Source organism: Grus americana, chromosome 6 (genome assembly GCF_028858705.1).
Source record: "Grus americana isolate bGruAme1 chromosome 6, bGruAme1.mat, whole genome shotgun sequence".
NCBI lineage: Eukaryota > Metazoa > Chordata > Aves > Gruiformes > Gruidae > Grus > Grus americana.
This window is the reverse complement of record NC_072857.1, coordinates 356,619-375,122: the sequence shown is the minus strand read 5'-3', so window position 1 is coordinate 375,122 and position 18,504 is coordinate 356,619. Positions and strand designations below refer to the sequence as shown.

The window sequence follows — 18,504 nt, the reverse complement described above, 5'->3', positions numbered from 1 at the left end:
GTAATACCACCTCTCTGCACATGCTCGCTAATCCCTTGTTCACAATACAGGCAAAGAATGCACTTGCTTTTTTTGGTGCGGCAATATTCATGTTGCATAGCTTTACTGCTGCAGCCCCAAATCCTTTCAAAGGTGCTGCTTTCCAGGACGGAGTACATCCCTTTCTGTATTGCGGGCAGGGACCCCTTTCCTTGTTCCTAAACGCGTGATTTCCAATCCAGCTGTCTCAAATGCCTTGAGTGGCCCAGTTTAGCAAGTAATTTGGATCGCTGAGAGATCTTCTGTCACTATAATTTATATTCCACCCATCTTTTTGTCCTTCGGGGATCTTACAAGCAACGATGTAATTATTTTCAGGTTACCGATGAAAAGGGCGAGTGATGTGACGCGCGATCACCACACCTGCCAGGCGGGACGTGGCGCAGGCCTCTGGGACGAGGGCCCTCTCCGTGGCCTCCACCGCGCCGGCGGCCCGGTCCTCTCTGAGCAGTTCACGCACTCGGGGCTGAAGTCCCACGGACCCCAGCTGTGGTGCCGAGTTTTCACAGCCTGGTTGAGATCACTGCCGTCCAAGCAAACTGTAATAAACATGATAAAAAGATTACAGAATGAACAGCTGCTCGGCTGTTTTGAGTGGCAGACGTCTGAATTCAACAGGCTGGCGGACCCGAGACCCTTTGCAGGGCCGCGGCAGCTGAGGTGATTTTAGCGCGTTGCAAGTTCGTCTGGCGGCGAAACATTCACCCGCGGAGAAACGCGGCGTTTGCCGGCCGGGGAGTGCCCCGCACCAGGCCGCGGAGGGCGGACACGACACCGCCCGGCCCGGCCCGGCGCCCGCTGCCCGCTCCCTTCCCTCTCCTCCCCGCCGCCGGAGCTCCGGGCGGGCGGCGACGCGCAACCGTCCCGCAGGGCGCGGCGGGCCTCGTGCGGGGCCGTGCCGGGGCGACTGCGGGGCCGGCTCCGCCCCGGGCGCTCCCCGCCCCGCGGAGCCGGTCCTGCGGAGGGGCGGCCGCGGGGGTGCGCGGGGCGGGGACTGCCGCCGCCTGCTCCCAGTGAGCTCATCCCGCCGACGCGCCTGCCTGGCCGCGCAGGAGCCTTGCCTGGGCCGCGCTGCAGGAGCCCCTGGGCGAGGGGGGCCGGACCCGCGGGCGGAGGTACGTCCTTCCTCCTCCTCTCCGCCGGTGCGTGCGGGGCGCGCCCTTCGCCCGGCCTCTCCGGAGGGCTGCGCGGGGGCCGCGCGGCGGAGCGGAGGCGCGAGTGAAACTTTCTGGCCGAGGATCGTGTACGGGCATGTCGGGCTGCCGCGGCCGGCGGGCGCGGGGCGGGGGCCGAAGCGGCCGGCGGGGTGGCGGGGCTGAGGCGGTGCCTGCCCCCGCACCGGGGCGGCCGGGGCCTGGGCCGTGGCCGTGGCTGTGGCTGTGGCCGGCACAGGTGGGGGCAGGGCAGGGCGGGGAGGAGCGCGGGAAGGCGCGGCCTGAGGCGGCCGGCGGGCCGGGGGGCGGCCGGCGGGGGCTGCCCGGGGCCCGGGGCCGGCGGGGCGGGCTGGAGGAGGCGCTCCCTGGAGCGCTCCCGCAGGGGCGAGGCCTGGAGCTGTCTGCGCGGCCGGGATTTCCGCCTCCCCGGCACATACTTTCACGTTTCTGTGGCTAGTACAATTTTCATTCCTTTATCAGTAGAGATTCTGGGGAAAAAATAATCTTGCTTTCAGGAAAACTTGATTTCTTCGCGGTTACTTGGTTTTGGTACTAAAATGTGAGGAAGACCCTGCTAAGAACGGGAAACGTGCCACAATTGTCTCATTAATAGTATGGCAGCCGAAGTTAACAGCCAGGGCAGGGATAGCCGTGCGTTGCTGAGTCGGGCGGCTGGCCTGCGAGAGAGGTTCTGGGCAGAGCTGGCGGGAAGGGAGGCGTTCAGCTGGGAAGGGATGGTGTGGGGGCATGTGTGTATCCATCGGTAACGACCTTCTTTTGACTGCTCAAATAGAAGGTGCTGCCCTTGTGGTCATCACTGTCTCCTGCTGTGATCCCAAGAATAAAATGATAGTTTGATCTGTCTGTTAATATATGACTTACTAATAATGTATAGTAACTGTATTTTATTACATACTTTCTAAAGCTTTCTGATATATCAGTAGTGTTATTTCAGTTATTTGTTTGCCATAGCCTCATAATGCATATTTATTGGACAGAGAGTAAACTGGGTCCTAAATGGTCATTTTCCAAAATAGAACATAGCTGAAGACATCTTTCTGTGAGGATGAGACTCGGGGGGGGGGAAGGGGGATTAGATCTGCTTCAGTGTGACTTTGAGTGGGTCTTCTCGACCCTGTTCTCTGCTTTGCACCCCACTTCCTTTTCCCCCTTTGTGGCAACGTGAAAGTGGCACTCGTCTGGTCTACTTCAGAGGTTGTGTTTGCTGACTGATGAAGCAAATGCTGCTTTACCATTTGGAAAGATGACAGTTGGGGATGTGGGAGGTTTGCTTTGGGCTTCTGTGATTGCTGGGTGTGAAACAGTTTGCAAGAGGTGTGCAGGTTTAAAGCGTGTTAAATGTTTTACTGGTCCAGGCTACTTCAGAGTTTTACAGGATTATTCAGTATGTGCAAGAGTCCTATGTTAGCTCGACTTTTTGATAGCTGTTGCTTAAAAATAGCCTGATGCTTCTAAAATTAAAAATTCCAGGAAATAAGGGAAATAAATGTGATACCTTGGACCGTACAGAATTTCCTCCCACTGTAGTTTGATATGCAGCTGCCAAAAATGAACCTTTCCCATTTGTTCTGATCTGACAGTTAAGTGCTGGAAAAGTAGTATTATGTTATTAAATAATGGTAGTACACAAGGTAAGCACAAATACAGTTTCTTTCTGCTATTGCTAGGGCAGTGTAGTTAGAACTTCGTTTACACGGATGCTCTACAGTGCTGGTTGTCTTGCTTTCTCAGTTTAGCTAACCATTGGAATGTCCAAATGGTGATGAATTATGTCTATTTTAGAGCCAAAACATATTTGGTTCATAGCCAAAGTTGCTCAGCTTCCCATAACAGTCTGTAGGAAAAAGACATTTTTTGTGTCTAACCACAGTCCTGAAGTTGATGCCATGGCAACTTTGTGATCTGAGTATATACTTTTGAAGACAGCTAAGCAGTCTTAGCAGAATTGTTCTGTTTTTCTTTAGTTGGACTTTTTACTGTCATCAAGATTAAACCTTTCTTTGAAGATGAAAGATTAATCAGCAAGCCTTCAAACTCTTGTGTGTGTAAGAACATCAACCTGATCTGTTGGATATTTGTAGTGATGCCCATAAACACATCTGTAAGTTGAAATTTATGTTAATAGCTTTAAACTTAAGGTTTTTCTGTAGAGATGCTGTTTTGACTAAAAAATGGTATTTCAAGCTCTATCAGGAGCTAGATCTTTATGTTTTCCAGAAAAAACAGAGAAAGGTCAGCTTTGGGTTTTGTGTGGGGGTAAGGTTTGAGAGAACTTGGTTAGTTCATGTCTTTTGGTTGCTTTCAGCTCCTAAGACTTAACATGGAGGTTGGAGAGTTTATTTATCACAAAGCTGTGGCAATGGAAAAAGAAAAAAACATATGACCTAACAAATGTATAAGGTCTTATTTTTAAAAAATATATTTGTGTATAGGAGGCACCACTGTTAGAAAACTGACTTCTGAATGATAAGTAAGGTGTAGTATAACACCAAACTGAAAAAAACCCAAAAGCAAGCACTGAAGCAGTCCATGATCCTCACTGCATTTGGGTTTGTATTTAACTTTAGTTTGAAAAGTGCCTTGTTTAAAAAAAAAAAAAAAAGAAAAAAGTTTGTTTTGGTGGAGCCTTAAAAGCTCTGATCTTGTCCTGAAGGGAAGTAAATAAAGGGATCGGTTGCTTGTTATTAGGCCACACAACAGATATTTTTCATTATTAATGTGACTACTTCCTATGCTATCTCTTACTACCATCTCCTTTTAAAATACATTGTTCCGCTTGACTGATTAAATCCTTTACTATTCATTGTATTTAGGAAATTCTATACGGATATTTCAGCATACTTACCTGATTAGATTATTTATCTAAGTATAAAATATACTATAGATATTGTGAGTTGCTCTCTATTCTGTGTTTAGCCTCACCACGTACCTTTAAGAGTCTAGTGCAGCGTACCTTTCCTGCTTTCTTAGGATGGAGACAATTTTAAATAGGGAGAGTCTGAACTGGAACATGGGTCCAGCAAAATATGGTGCCTTTGGTTTCCTTATCATAGCTAAAATGTCCTATTGGTTTTTCTTTCTCCCCTCCTGTCTTTCAGCTTGTCCTGGTTTCAGCTGAGAGGGTTGATGTTCTTCATAGTAGCTAGTGTGGGGATATGTTTTGGATTTGTGCTGGAGACAGTGTTAATAATATAGAGATGTTTTTGTTCTATGGACTTATTGTTGAGCAGTGCTTGCACGGGGCCAAGGCCTTTTCTGCTTCTCGCACTGCCCTGCCAGCGGGATGGCTGGGGGTGCACAAGGAGTTGGGAGGAGACACAGACGGGACAGGTGACCCAAACTGACCAAAGGGATATTCCATACCATGTGACATCATGCTCAGTTTATAAGGAGCTTGGGGGAGGAGAGGGGCGGGGGGGCAGTGGCGTTCGGAGCGATGGCGTTTGTCTTCCCAAGTAACCGTTATGCGTGACAGGGCCCGGCTTTCCTGGAGACGGCTGAACACCTGCCTGCCCATGGGGAGTGGTGAATGAATTCCTTGCTTTGCTTTGCTTGTGCGCGCGGCTTTTGCTTTACCTATTAAAATGTCTTTATCTCAACCCACGAGTTTTCTCACTTTAACTTTTCCAATTCTCTCCCCCATCCCGATGCGGGGGAGCAAGCGGCTGCGTGGCGCTCAGCTGCCGGCTGGGGTAAAACCACGACACAGCTTCACAGAGAGGCTAATCCTGCAGAGTTTGCTTTATAGTTGTTTCAGGTTTCTGTGCTGTATAGGTGATATATCACTGTATAGATTTCTTTTTCATCCATCCTTGTCACTCCTGCATCTTGAAATAGATCATAGAACCATAGAATACCAGGTTGGAAGGGACCTCAAGGATCGTCTGGTTCAACCTTTCTTGGCAAAACCACGGTCTAGACAAGATGGCCCAGCACCCTGTCCAGCGCATTCTTAAAAGTGTCTAAATATGTGCATGTTAATGTGATGTCTTTAACTTTTTAAAGTCCTGATTCTCTTGCCATGTTTCAGGAATTCTGTTTTTGTTTCCTCTTCTCAACTCACTGAGAGGAGGCCTTTTAAGCTATAGGCTTAGTCAGTAAAGGTACTTTAGTACTGGAATATTGAACTTTGCAATATCTTAACTTCAGTGCTCGGCCTCCCTGTATAATGTATAGGGATGCTCCTGTGCCTAAGTAATATTCAGTCTGGAAGCAGAAGGCCAGGTAACAAAAAGTGTCTGTTAGAGTTATTTCTCTGTTGTGTCACTGGGAGTAGTTGCTGGAATATGTGCTTTACTTCCTGAGGTAGTGCCATCTCCAATTTAGTATTTCACTTCTTTTCTTTTCTCTTCTTGATCTCAAATAGTAATTTCTAATGAGGATGCCAATTTGAAAACAGAAGTTCCACTAGCTTGTTGGATGAAACGCCTTGCAGATCAGCCAGCTCGCCAGGTTCGAAGTGTCTCCTCATTGGTGTCTTGTGGCGTGGGATGTCAGTTCTAAAGGGATCGCAGAGAACAGTTTGGTGGGTTTCATAGACTATATAGTGCTTTCAGCTCGAGCGTCTCACTGGTCTTAAACAGGGATCAGTTCAGTGATATCAGTAAATGAGTTCTTTGCATAGCCGTTAGCAGAAATGTAAATGTCTTTGAGGTCAAATCAAGAGTTGCATTTAGGATCTTGATGTTGTTGAAGTTGGTGGCAATGCTCAGTAAGTTATTGCACATTTGACCTTTTTCTGTAAATACTCTGTGTCAACAGGTGTAAGGGTTATGGTTTTTTAGTGTTTGCGTGGTGACTTGTCTGGTGAAGCACTGCTTTGTGAAGTCCTTCTCGGGCGCTTCTGCAATCCAGATCACCAAAATAATTTTGGGAATAGGGCTGATCTTGAAATCGTCTAGTTCTTTGTCACGTGCCTTGCTGAATTTAGCTATATCTAGACGTGTATTGGAAAACTAGATACAGCTTAGAGTTCTAGTGATCTTAAATATTGGAACCATGGAAGGTGCAGAGCTACAGATATGTATTTTGAATATTTCTGTGCATTTTTTATCAGCTGCCTCAAATTTATGGTGTTGCTTTAAAGTTAGAACTTGTGATTTATCAATAAATGCAGATTTCCATGGTTTAGATTTTGACAATACAGGGTGGTGGTAAAAGAGAAAAAACTCCGTAGCCTATGGTAGAATTGTTCGCAGTCTCATTTTGGCCCGCAGTAGAATTTCCCCTTTGAGTAGTGATCCAAGTATTACTCAAATTTAACATCTTTTTTAGAAAAAAGATGCATGATTCTCTTTCATAGGTTAATTCCTACAATGCAAGGTGAACGTATGACATGCACCACATTGTGTGGGAAGTGACATCGTTGTACGGATGGAGTAGGAACGGCCCATGTGGATGATCTCAAGAAGGAGCCATGTTGGCAAATGCGTCTTGGGACAGAGGTGGTGCGCGAATGTGCAAGTTCATGACTGGAGTAGGTGGCTTGAGTGTTGAACCTCCTTCACTTCGAGTTGTTTCTCACCCTTCCCCTTCTGCCCGCGTATTCCCCCTATCTAGCTCAGACAAATCTGCAATTAAAATATTCAAGAATTAGCATGTTTGTAACAAAGTCTGAGGACTTTGTAGGGAGTCTTTTCCGCTTAACCCAAGCTATTACTGTGGTTAGTCCTCTAATTCAGATAGCAAAGCACGCCTGGCCATACTGGGGAGCGTTGGCTTCTGGTTGAACTTCTGACTTCCTCCGTAAAGGTCGCTGGCCTTTACATACATGTATTGAATTAGCAACTGTTAGTAGTGTTTGTGTTACCCGTACCTAGCATATAAAGTACAATTTCAGAAATGTGTAGGGCGAAAGGGTGAGTGGCCGCTACTTGTTTGCTGCATATTTCATATATTTGGTAATTAACAGCTTTAAAAACAAAAATGCCTGTAAATATTTGCTGCATTGCATTGGAGTTGTGTGTATGGTGTGGGTTGTTTTTTCGTTTTGATGGTGGGGCATTTGGTTTGTTGTTTCTTGTTTTGGCTTTTTGTTGTTGTTGTTGTTTTTAAAGACTCAGTCTTAGTCTTGGTTAAATTTAGATCCAGCAGGAGAGGAGCTGGAACTTGTTAGCAGCACAGGAAACGCCCTGAAAGAAAGTTTTTTGATGTGTGTGTTTGTGTGTAAATGTGAACTCTGCAGCTATATGGCTGGAGCTCTGTTTAGTTTAGAATAGTTTTGCATCTTTAAATGTTATATTAGCTTCTGGTGGAACTTTGCTGCCATGCACTTCATGTAATTAAGGATTAATTATTAAATATCTGTGACTTGTCAAAAGTTGGTAGTTGTAAGTCAAATTCAAGGCTGTTGCACTTAAAATAGCTGAGGCGTTTAATTGCTGAAAAAGGCGGAGTCCACATTAAACTGCTTCTGCTTTGTTTTATCTGGAAGAATACTAGAATTTGAGTAGTCTAAAGATTGTGCTTTTCTTTCCGTCATTTACAGTGAAACTAATCCATTTCTTTCTTAACAGATGTCCGTTCTTAGAATCTGTATTTCTGACCATACTTTAACAAGCTAGGATTTGAATAATATACAAGTAAGAATAAGTAGAAGCAAAATCTGACCTTCGCTTTTTGAAACTTAAATGAGATGGAAGTTGCTAGAGAGTTTAATGTGTGGGCTGTTTTGGGGTTGGGCTTGGCTTTTTTGCCTTTTTTGTGTTTGCTTTTTTGTTGGTTTTTGGTTTATTTTTGAGCAAAAAATGACAAAACAGAAAATATTCTTAATGTGGATTTTGGAGGGAGACTGTGTTTGTGGTTTACACCAGAAATGCCTTTGAGTTGAGTTGATTATTTAGTTAATATGGTTCAAGGTCTACTTTACACTGGACTAAATTCCCAGTCAGGTCACAAAGGGGTTTTTTTGTGTTAGTAAGGACTGAGTTCCTGGATTTTTCTACAGTATTTGCCAGAAACTGGAATTTTGAAGGAAAGAAGCAGGAATATTACTGCCACAAAGTGTAGACATGGTTTTGCTATGATAAAGTAAAATTTTCAGCACTTCCCAAATACTGATACAGAATCTTTGTGTGCATGCAAGAATTACTTTGCAAGCATCCCATTAACAGGTTAAGGTGAGGCAGTATATGCTGTCTTGGCAAACTTGTAAAGATTTACATAGACTTAGGATTTTAATGAATAATTAATTTTTTTTAAAGGATACAAGTTTGTATTCCACTACTAGTTAAAATTCTGGTTATGAGGATTTAATTTTTTTTTTTCTTTTTTTTTTTTTCCCCCTGACACTTGCCTGTGGAGGGAATGCTTTCTGGCATTTGAATTAGACTTTTAGTGGTGCTCGGCTGTTTAATTACTTAGGACAACTGTAAAATTTTAATAAATATAGGCTTGCCAGGTATTTCATATTTTTGGTAAGAGCATGTAAGATCTTGTCTACACCAGGGAGTTATTGCAGAGTGAGGCAGGGTGTGAATGTGAAGCACTTTTCCCCTTGTATAGACAAGCCTTTAATTTTTCTTCGGGAGCAAACTCTGGGATGTTTCACATATGTTCTTGTCCCTAGTTTAAGTTTAAGCTCTGTAGTGAACTTACGGCTGACAAGGAACAATACCTAAAGCATGTGTCTTGTTCATGTGAATAATCTCATTGATTTCAGTGGTCTACTTGTGTGAAGAGAGTACACACATGCCGGGCTGTGGCAGGATTGGAGGCTTGCTAAGCCCTTTGTGGTAGATACTGCCTGTCATAAGTGTTCGAACAGAGCTCGTTTTAACACTGTAACAAGGTCTTTTAATGCTACTGCATTGTACGTTAAAATGAAAAATGCTTAAAGGAAACAGGAATTGGAAGAATATGGATGTTAGAGTGTTTCGTTGTAGTTTACACTATAGAAGAATACCTGAGTCTTGTCCGTAAAGTAGCATAATCAAGTGATTAAGACTGGAAGGTTTACATTTCACAAGAGACAGAGAAAGGCAGCATCCCAGAATTTGAGATGGGAAGTAGGTAGGGTAATATTTCTGCTTTGCCACATTCCTCCGAGTGAGATCTGGGAGAGCTGATCTAACAGTTTGTTGTGATTCAAAGGAGTGGTTTTCCTTCCTCCTGTACCTGCCATGAGATCCTGATCTCTTTCCTCTGTCATCTCTGCTGCTCATCTGACTCTTCAGTGCAGCTCAGTGAACGCACAGGAAACTGTATCGGCACTGGCACCATGCAGCGGGAACGCACAGCTCACCCCTTCGGCCGTCTTGTGAAGACTCGTCCATTATGGCCCTGGCCTTGAGCAAACTGGTGTTTGCTCCTCTCCAGCAGACTGGAAACAAGGCTGGTACCCTCCCTGCGGGCTGTTACGAGCAGTAATATGTTTTGAGATGCTCTGAGGAAGAAGAGGCAGTGTATATACAGATGCCTAAGATACGTTCTGATTCACGTACCTTCTAGATTATGTAACTCAGATGTCTAGTCTCTAGGCAGCCTCAAGAATGTTAATGCTAAATCCTGAAGTTTGCTAATTTATTTTATCCACTTTAGATTACTGCTTTATAACCTTCTTTTTGTGTGTGTGTGGAATTGTGCTAACGTCTTCTGGATGACAGTGACAGTCCTGGTATATTTGAGCCTTGTGTTCCTGCTTATTTCCGCATCTTACGGTCACTTAGGGGTTGCATCTTGGGCTGCTTTTCTTTAATGTGTTTGTTAACAGATCCATTTAGGCAGTTGCATTCTCTGAAGGAAGTAACTTAATCTGCATTGCATTTTTAATACAGGTTTCCAAGATTTTCTTGTATGACTTGCCCTACTGGAGCAGGGGGCTGGACCAAATGACCTCCAGAGGTGCCTTCCAACCTCAGCCATTCTGTTGTTCTACAGCAATCAAAGAAGTCTTTAAAAGTCGCATTAAACCTCCAAAAGTGCTTACTTAACAATAGATACGTTCACCTCTATTTTTAGGCCTGTAAAGCAGGAAGTATATCATATGTTCTTTGTATACAGACTTTGGATGGAGCTCTGCATTTGATTTCTGGCAAAAGTGAGTGGCTGTGATTCCCAGCCATTTCAAGATCAGGTATTTTATGATTAGGGATTATAGAAAACATACTGTCCCAGAATTTCTAAGGATAGCTCACATGGGGGAAAAAAAAAATAGACCAGAACATGCACCTGTATTGGACGTCAATGTCTAAAATGGAGAGCTGTGTTAGGAGAAAATTATTAGTAGTTAGCTATGCAGTGTTAGGAGAAAGTTATTAGTAGAACAGAAGAAGAGGGACCATTTTTGCTTTTAGAAAGGGAGGAAAATTCCATGAAAAAGTAGAGAATAAAATCCTGAAAATAATTTGGTAGGATGGATGAAGAATATAGGAGATCTGGAACTAGATACAATAAGGAACTAAAACAGAAAAAAAGCTTTTGAGTTTTATCAGCACTATCTTACTGTCATCCATGGAACTATAGCTGACTATATTAATGTGCCCTTTTTTTTCTTTTTAGTATCTTAGGCATACTAGATTCGTTGAAACTTGGAAAGTAACTGTGATAATGAAAAAGCCACCTTTTCTGTGTTCTGAACATAATACTGACTTGGACAGCTTTGCTTTGTCTGTTGCTAGATCTGTTAAAGGGATCTTCTGTCGCGGTAGTTGGTCAGGGACAGTTAAGCTACAAGGGGGCACTTGACATCCCTGAGCAGCAAAGCCATACTGAAAGGAGCCCTGGGCCAGAGGAGTGAAGTGACCGTGGCTGCTACGCGGTGAGGGCCTGCAGCGTGCAGTTACACCAACACAACTGCTCCCTTGCCCGTGTGCTTCACTTGGATGGGAATGATGATACGTCACCAATGCTGCTGATGGCTTTGCTGGTACAGTTTCCTTAATACATCAGTAAAAGAATTCAGGAATAGACCTAGCTTTGGTTTCAGTAGAGGAGCGAAAGTTCAACAGCTGGCATGTAAGAGAAGTGGTGATGTACCAGCGTGGAGAGAGTGAAGGGAGCTGTATTGCTGCCTCCTCCACTTGTAGATTCATTTCAGTGTTGTTTTCAAATTCCTTAGTGGAGTGACTGCCAACTATCTCAACATTTTTTCCTCTTCTGAGAGATCTTCTTAGCATCTGCCCTGCTGAATTATCTGCAACCAGAGAGAGGGCTGAAGACTGAAAGGAAGAAAACTGTGGGGCAGTGACTTTTGGCAGGCCATGTATGGTGCGAGTACCTATCAGCACCCTGTAAATTCAGCAGTGTTTTGACTGGTCCCCTCTCCTATTGTTGCATAGAGTAACTCTGCAAGGAAAGTCACCCATGCTTACTACAAATTTGCTTTTCAGTGGATGAAAGAAATGGTGGTAGAAGCCTTCACTTGTAGACGCTAAGCATATATTCTCATATTATGTCCTACAATATTGTCCTTGAGTTATGTGCATCTACTGATCAAATACTGTCAGGTTTCACCAGAGCCTGCTTTGGCTTAGTATCCAATGATTTTATTTAGTGTTTGGAGGGAATTTATTCTCCTTTTCTGAAAGGATCATCAGTTAGTCTGTTAAAATCTTTGGAATTCAGTGGGGTTTTTTCATGTAGAAAGTGGTACCACTGTCACGCTAGATACGGTAGATGCAGCAGGAAGCATTTAGGTATACAAAGCCATCTCCTTTTTAAAAATGTGACTGAAGACAGTCATGCTGCGGGTTTATGTGTAGTCTGGTGGTAGAATCATCTCATGGTGAGGTACAGTGAAGTTTCTTCAAATCTGGAGCTGCCCAATGTGTTGTTTTTTTTCCTTTGTTCTTGTTTTAGTTTGCTGGTTTGTTATGTGTAGCTTTATAGGCAAACAAATATGGAAATTAATGTGTTTGTTGGACCACATGCTATTTTAATTGTATTCAGAAGAGACCTGTGGTGTTAGATCATTTTGAAGTCACATTTTTTTGGATATTGCCTAGAGTACTGTTTTCAGAGCTGCCTTAGCTTACCAATGTACTCCACTGAAATTCTCAAGACATTGCTCATTTTGGTCAGGTCTAATTTTGAAAAAGGTAGTCTGATTTTTATTTTTTTTTAATACTGAGGCTGATAAGAGCTTGGTTGGTGTTCTTTGGACTGAAAAGGAACAGAAGAGGCTGCTTTGCAAGATCTGAGTTACAAATACACATGTTAAATCTGAAAACAAGACTCAATGCAGGCACATAACTGAGTAGGTTTATGTGGAATTTTTTTATATGTAGGATTTCTCATCTGCAGTATTTGGCAAGTTGAAAGTGTTAAGCAAGTTGAAAGTGAAACTTAATAACTTTATCCCCCTTGCTGTTGGTTTAGCCTGATATTTCCTTCTTGTAAAGTGTTTTAGGATATTGAATCCCTTTACATGGAGTAACTTCCTTCCCTTGAAGTTTTAAGGTGGTTGAAATAAATAGTAATTTATTTGTTTGCCTATGTGAGCTGTAGCCTAAAAGCCACAATAAACAAGCAGATGGTGGTTGCCCTGTCTCAGCTCCAGTAGTTCATTTGCTAAGCTTATGGATTTTAGTGATATTTAGTTAGTCTACGAAGATTAAGTCATTAGTATTCAACCTCCCTGGGTGGACCTTATAATCTCCTCGGTAGCGACATATGAGAGAAATGTAGCCCTTGGCTACTCACCCAAGTGTGACTGGAGAACTTGTCCATCCTTTGAGGGGAGTCTGATGAGAAATGGTCTGAGTTTTGGTTGAGCCAGTTCTGTCCTAGCTTATGATAGCAGAAAAATCTTGTGTATGCTATCTGATGAGGAAGCACCGACCATCTTAAAAGAATGTCCTGTATCAAAATTTGATAATAATTCAACTGTCGTGATGTCATTTTGCTGCCTGCTAAATGAAATTTGGTCTTTTTCTCCTATGGAGGGGAGTATAAAAATTGCATGCACAGCTGGAGGAGACAGCCATATGAGTTTTAAAGTGTGATGAATCCAATATGCCAGGTAGTGTTTCTGAATCAGCTGGTAGGATTACATTGCCATGCAGATGTGAAATGAACTGTCATTGGGCTCAGAATTCTTTTTCCTGTGATGAAGATGTCACTCCTGGTTCTCTAGGAGAAACTGTATTTTTCCCTTTGCTGTAGCACAAAGAAGAGAGGATCCCCAATCAGAAGTAGGTAGTGTAGCCCTTTGGAAATCCTGCCCAAAATTATTACAGATTTGATGTACGGCCAATCAGTTTGGTACTGTTATATGAAGTTTGTAACCTGTCCTGTAGTAATAGATGCTTTTGTGAAGTAGCTATTACTCCTGGTTATCGTTTGCCTTTAACAGTAAAAATATTTGTTACATCTAGATTGATTTCTTCTGCTTCTTCCCCCACTTAACTTTCTAGACCATGTGGTGATTCCTTTATAGTACATGTAGTTTAACAGAAGCAGAAAAAACTTGCTTAAATACAAATTGCAAAGACTAACCCATACAGATTGCCTGTAAAATGTTGGGATCAATTAATGTACGTATTGATGTGCTCTCTGTCCCCGTTTTAACTTTGCTGGATCAATTTTGTCTTGAATTTCGTGGGTCACAAAACAATGTCTGGAATTGCAGCAGATGGAGGAAGCAGTCTCAACTCCTGTAGAGAGGCAGGCTGAAGGACAATGGTTTTGCCCACGAAGTTGTCTGAACTGCAGCCTGTGTAGTGTAAGATGGATGCATTCTGCATTGTGTTTACTTTTGGCTGTTTGGACTGAATTGTTGTTTTATAAGCAGCTTGTTGATGTTCATCTGGAAATTAGGACTGTATCTAGGACAGTTGAGAAACTGGAGATGCATTTTATTTCTGTACTCCTAATAATCCGTGCTTTCTGGAGAGGACGATGCTGTCATAACCTAAGCGTACAACTATTCGGTAAAATAAGACTTGATTACTGTGAGTTGGGTCCAGATTTTTATTAGCATGATTTTTGTCTTCCTTTCATTTTCTGTATGCTGGTAAAGCTGAAATGGCAGTTTCTGACCTAGTTTTCACCTAGTTTTAAGCTCTTGGTTTTCTGCTGACAGTGTGTGTGCAGGGTATCGCTTCTGCCAGCTGGAAAGTGATGAGTTTCCTTGCCTAGTGTTTTGACCCTTTCATAATCGATTTTGAAGTAGGGGATTTGTAACTTTTTCTGTGTTTAACATGGGAGGATGGAGAGACATGGGATGAAAGGCAAGAGAAAAAATAATTATGGTTATATTTCATTTTCCTTTGCTCACTCCTGCCTCAGTGCAAACTCTCTGTGATGTCCACTGGTTCCCAGGGATTGCTGGCTGGGATGCTCACAATAGTGTTTCCTCAGGACTACTTTTTTTTAACCCTGTGACCTTATTTCATTCTCTCTAAATAGTGACCTTCCACTTACAGGAGGGCCAACTTTTTTTTTTTTTTTTTTTTTTTGAAACCTTTTTATTGATGTGAGGATTATTGCTGAAGACAAGTAGCGAACAGTCTTCCTCTTACCCGCCCTTCATTATTCTGCTCTCATCACACCCGCCCACCTTCTTCTTGCCCCTGAAGCAAAAACTTACTTTGCAGCAAAATCTATGTACACCGATCCCTGCCTTGCAAAGCTGGAGGAGAGGAAGGATAATTTGTTGAATTTGGAAATAAAAGGCGGTGGAATGATAGAGGGTAATTTACTTCTGTAATAAGATAAAATTGAAGGGAGAAAACAGCCCTGGTGAGAGTGGAGTTAGGTAAATGAGATGAGACTAGGAGAGCGCAATGAATCTTTTGATCCTTTGAAGAATTTGGCGGTATCTTGTAAATGACAAGAACTGGAGGGGTGAGGTTCAGAAAGAAGCCTAAATAGCAAGGATAAATTTGATAAATTCAGTAGGGATGAGAAGCAGGGGGGGTTTGTTGGGATTTTTTTTTGTTTGTTTGTTGGTTTTTGGGTTTTGGTTTTTTTTTTTTATGCAAGTCATAACTGAAGAAAGGGGAAATTCTGTAGAAAAGGGCAGAAGGCTATGGCATTTTCTCTGGAGGGATTCAGCAGAATGGGAAGAGAAAGGGAAAAATAAATTTGTCTACACCTCATCTGTGGTCAGGTATTTTTCATATGAGAAACAGCTGCGGATCTTCAAGATTTTATGGCTCCTCTGTTGACAACTGCTGCTTTTTTCCCCAGTGTAGGCAGGCACATGACTCAACTGATGATTCTTTATCTGCATCGTTGCTGAATCAGTCAGGTTAGTTCAAACAGGTGCTTATGACCTTTGAGGTTAGTATTTCTGACTTGAGAGTGCTCTTCCTCTGCTTCAGTGTAAGATCGGTTTCTTTAGTGTGTCAGGGTAGTAACAAGTAGCTGGGGAACAGTAATTTTTGATAGAGTCACTTCTGCAGTAGCTGGCACCTGACCAAGAATTTTTGGACAGCAGTCAAGTGAAGAGACCATCTTTTCCCCTATGTTGGCAGTCCTTAGAGACACTGGCCAAAATAACCAGTAGTAGGATAAGAGTAACATAGCAGAAAACGGGTGATTGCAGGATAAAATTAGGTACATCTGTGACACCTGGGAAGTCAAATCTGGAACCAGACTGGTGGGAAAAAAGCTACTGCAAAAGCACATTCTAATAGCTAACATGATAATGATGTTTTTTCTTATGCTTCCTCATCTTTCACCTCTTTAATTGTATTTTAATAGTGCTTCAGGGCATAATTCCACTGTTTAGAAGTGAGCAGCAAATTGAGAATCTCAGTGTTCTTCTGCAGTCTCCTATTAAATTGAGTGGAGTATGGAGTATCTCATAGGTAAGATTAATAATAATTAGGTTATTTAGTGAGCAACAAATAAAACATATAGCCCATTGGAAATGTCGTACATGCCATTTACTTGTTTATTGTATGAAGTCAGAGGCAGATCTCTTCAGTGTGCCTGTTTTATCATTTTCATTCATGCATTTGAATAATAATAAAACTAATATATCTCATCAGCAGTTGTACCTTAAAAAAAGTAAACCCCACTATTCTCTTGTTTTCAAATGTTTTTGTTCATTCTTGAATTAGGAGTCTCTTAAATCTGGGAATATGCCCTCTGTTTATTATAAAATGTTAGATATTGGTGACTCTGCAAACTTCATGAAGTTCAACAAGGCCAAGCGTGAGGTCCTGCACGTGGGTCAGGCAATCCCAAGCACAACTACAGGCTGGGCGGGGAATGGTTTAAGAGCAGCCCGGAGGAGGAGGACTTGGGGATGTTGGTTGGTGAGAAACTCAACGTGAGCCAGCAATGCACACTTGCAGCCCAGAAAGCCAGCCGTGTCCTGGGCTGCACCCAACACAGCGTGACCAGCAGGTCGAGGGAGGGGATTCTGCCCCTCTGCTCTGCTCTGGTGAGACCCCCCTGCAGTGCTGCGTCCAGCTCGGGGGTCCCCAGCACAAGAAGGACATGGAGCTGTTGGAGTGAGTCCAGAGGAGGCCACGGAGATGATGCGAGGGCTGGAGCAGCTCTGCTCTGGAGACAGGCTGAGAGAGTTGGGGTTGCTCAGCCTGGAGAAGAGAAGGCTGCGGGGAGACCTTAGAGCCCCTTCCAGTCCCTACAGGGGCTCCAGGAAAGCTGGAGAGGGGCTGGTGCCAAGGGCAGGGAGTGACAGGCCAAGGGGAATGGCCTGAAGCTGCAGGAGGGGAGATGGAGATGGGATGTGAGGCAGAAATCCTTCCCTGTGAGGGTGCTGAGGCCCTGGCCCAGGGTGCCCAGAGAAGCTGTGGCTGCCCCTGGCTCCCTGGCAGTGTTCAAGGCCAGGTTGGATGGGGCTTTGGGCAAGCTGGGCTAGTGGAGGGTGTCCCTGCCCGTGGCAGGGGGGTTGGAACTAGGTGGGCTTTAAGGTCCCTTCCCACCCAAACCATTTTATGGTTCTATGACAACTCAAAATGAAGTAATTTTAAAGGATTTTTTTACTTACTGTCCTGTCTTGATTTCTGTTACATTAGTAAGACCATGCTGCTTTAAGTATTTTTTGTTGTTGTTGCTTTCCTCTTGTTTGAAGAATACAGTTAAGTGACAGGAGTTTGAATTTGCCAGAAAAGGGAAATTTTGAAATGTTTCTGTGTGTAAAGAACTAAATTCTTAATGCGTTTAAAGGCAATGAAAGCAGTTCTTACTAAATGAAGGTTTCTGCAAACCTTAGGACTGAATTTTGGGATATTTACAAAATACAAAATCACTTCTTAAAATACAGCTTTTCTGAAGTATACATTTAATAAATCCTACACTGAATAGTGGTAAGTTCTTAAGTACTTCTGTGCAAATGGTAGAATGACTAAGATGTTCCACCCTGTAGTCCTTTGCAAATACATGCTAACTGTTTTTCAGGATTTAGCTATGAAGAGACTGAACAACGGAACTTTGGGAAGCAGGTAAATGTGGAATTCACAGGCATTAGCTCAGGTGGTTACATACCATGCAGGATTAGTGTATTTGACCTCTCCAGAAGTGATGAACTTTTGTGGGTAGATCTTTGAAAATAAGCCACTCTCATAGGCAAGATGTAGAAAATATGCATGCTGTAAACCTTTAAGGAAGGTGGAACAAAAGTTACGAATGCGAAGAAAAGCTACGAATCATCTTGTTACTGATTTTAGTATCTGTCAGTAGTAGCTATGTGTGGAAAATACTCTCATGCAAGGAAGTTGCTTAGTTTTAAAGGAGTCTCACAGTCGGAGAGAAAATGTGGAGAGATTTTTTTGCTTTTTGCTTTTCAGAGGGGATTCCCTAGGTAATGAAGTATTTAACTTGTAAAAGAGTAGGAATGAAGTAAACTGTTGTGTATGTCTGTGCTCCCAACTCTTTACATAACCTAGCATTTGTATTTTATAAACCTGATCTTGTTTTGGAGTCCCTCATTTATGAAAAAGCTGATCATACAAATTCCTAAATCAAGGGACTTTCCGCCCCGTCCCTTCATGCTCTGACTATGAGGCGATTGTATGAAACATCTTGTGTATCTAAGGACAAACAGTTGAACTGGTGGGAGGGCAGCACCCATTTAAAAATGTGTTTGACATGACCTGGGGCGGGGGATCCAGTTTTGTAAGCAGCTAACGTGATCTTTGATTGCAGAAGCAAAAGAGTGTTGAGGCATTTTCCTTCTTATTTGACATTATCAATACCAACCCTTGGATAACAAGTCCACATCTGGAATCCGTTTTAAAAACGGAAATGATAGCTTAAGTTTTTAAAAGACCGACAAATCTTTAAAAAAACACAACAAAACAACCAAGCGACAAACAAGTGATTTCAGAATAAAATTTAAAAACCAATAAACCATTGGAACTAGGGAAAATCTAAA

General features: G+C 43.0%; 1 protein-coding gene across 7 annotated transcripts in view; it reads left to right on the top strand.

Moving 5' to 3' along the window:
- The first annotated feature begins 731 nt into the window (after positions 1–731).
- The window catches only part of TANC1 (tetratricopeptide repeat, ankyrin repeat and coiled-coil containing 1), a 98,623-nt gene continuing 80,850 nt past the window's right edge, over positions 732–18,504 (top strand). For 3 of the 7 annotated variants that reach the window (XM_054829100.1, XM_054829103.1, XM_054829097.1), the window contains exon 1: positions 732–1,154. The gene's annotated coding sequence lies outside the window, so the exon portion shown is untranslated. Of the gene's footprint in view, positions 1,155–1,185; positions 1,283–3,178; positions 3,316–18,504 lie in introns of those variants that run through there. The other 4 variants (XM_054829102.1, XM_054829098.1, XM_054829099.1 and 1 more) reach the window with 3 other exon arrangements.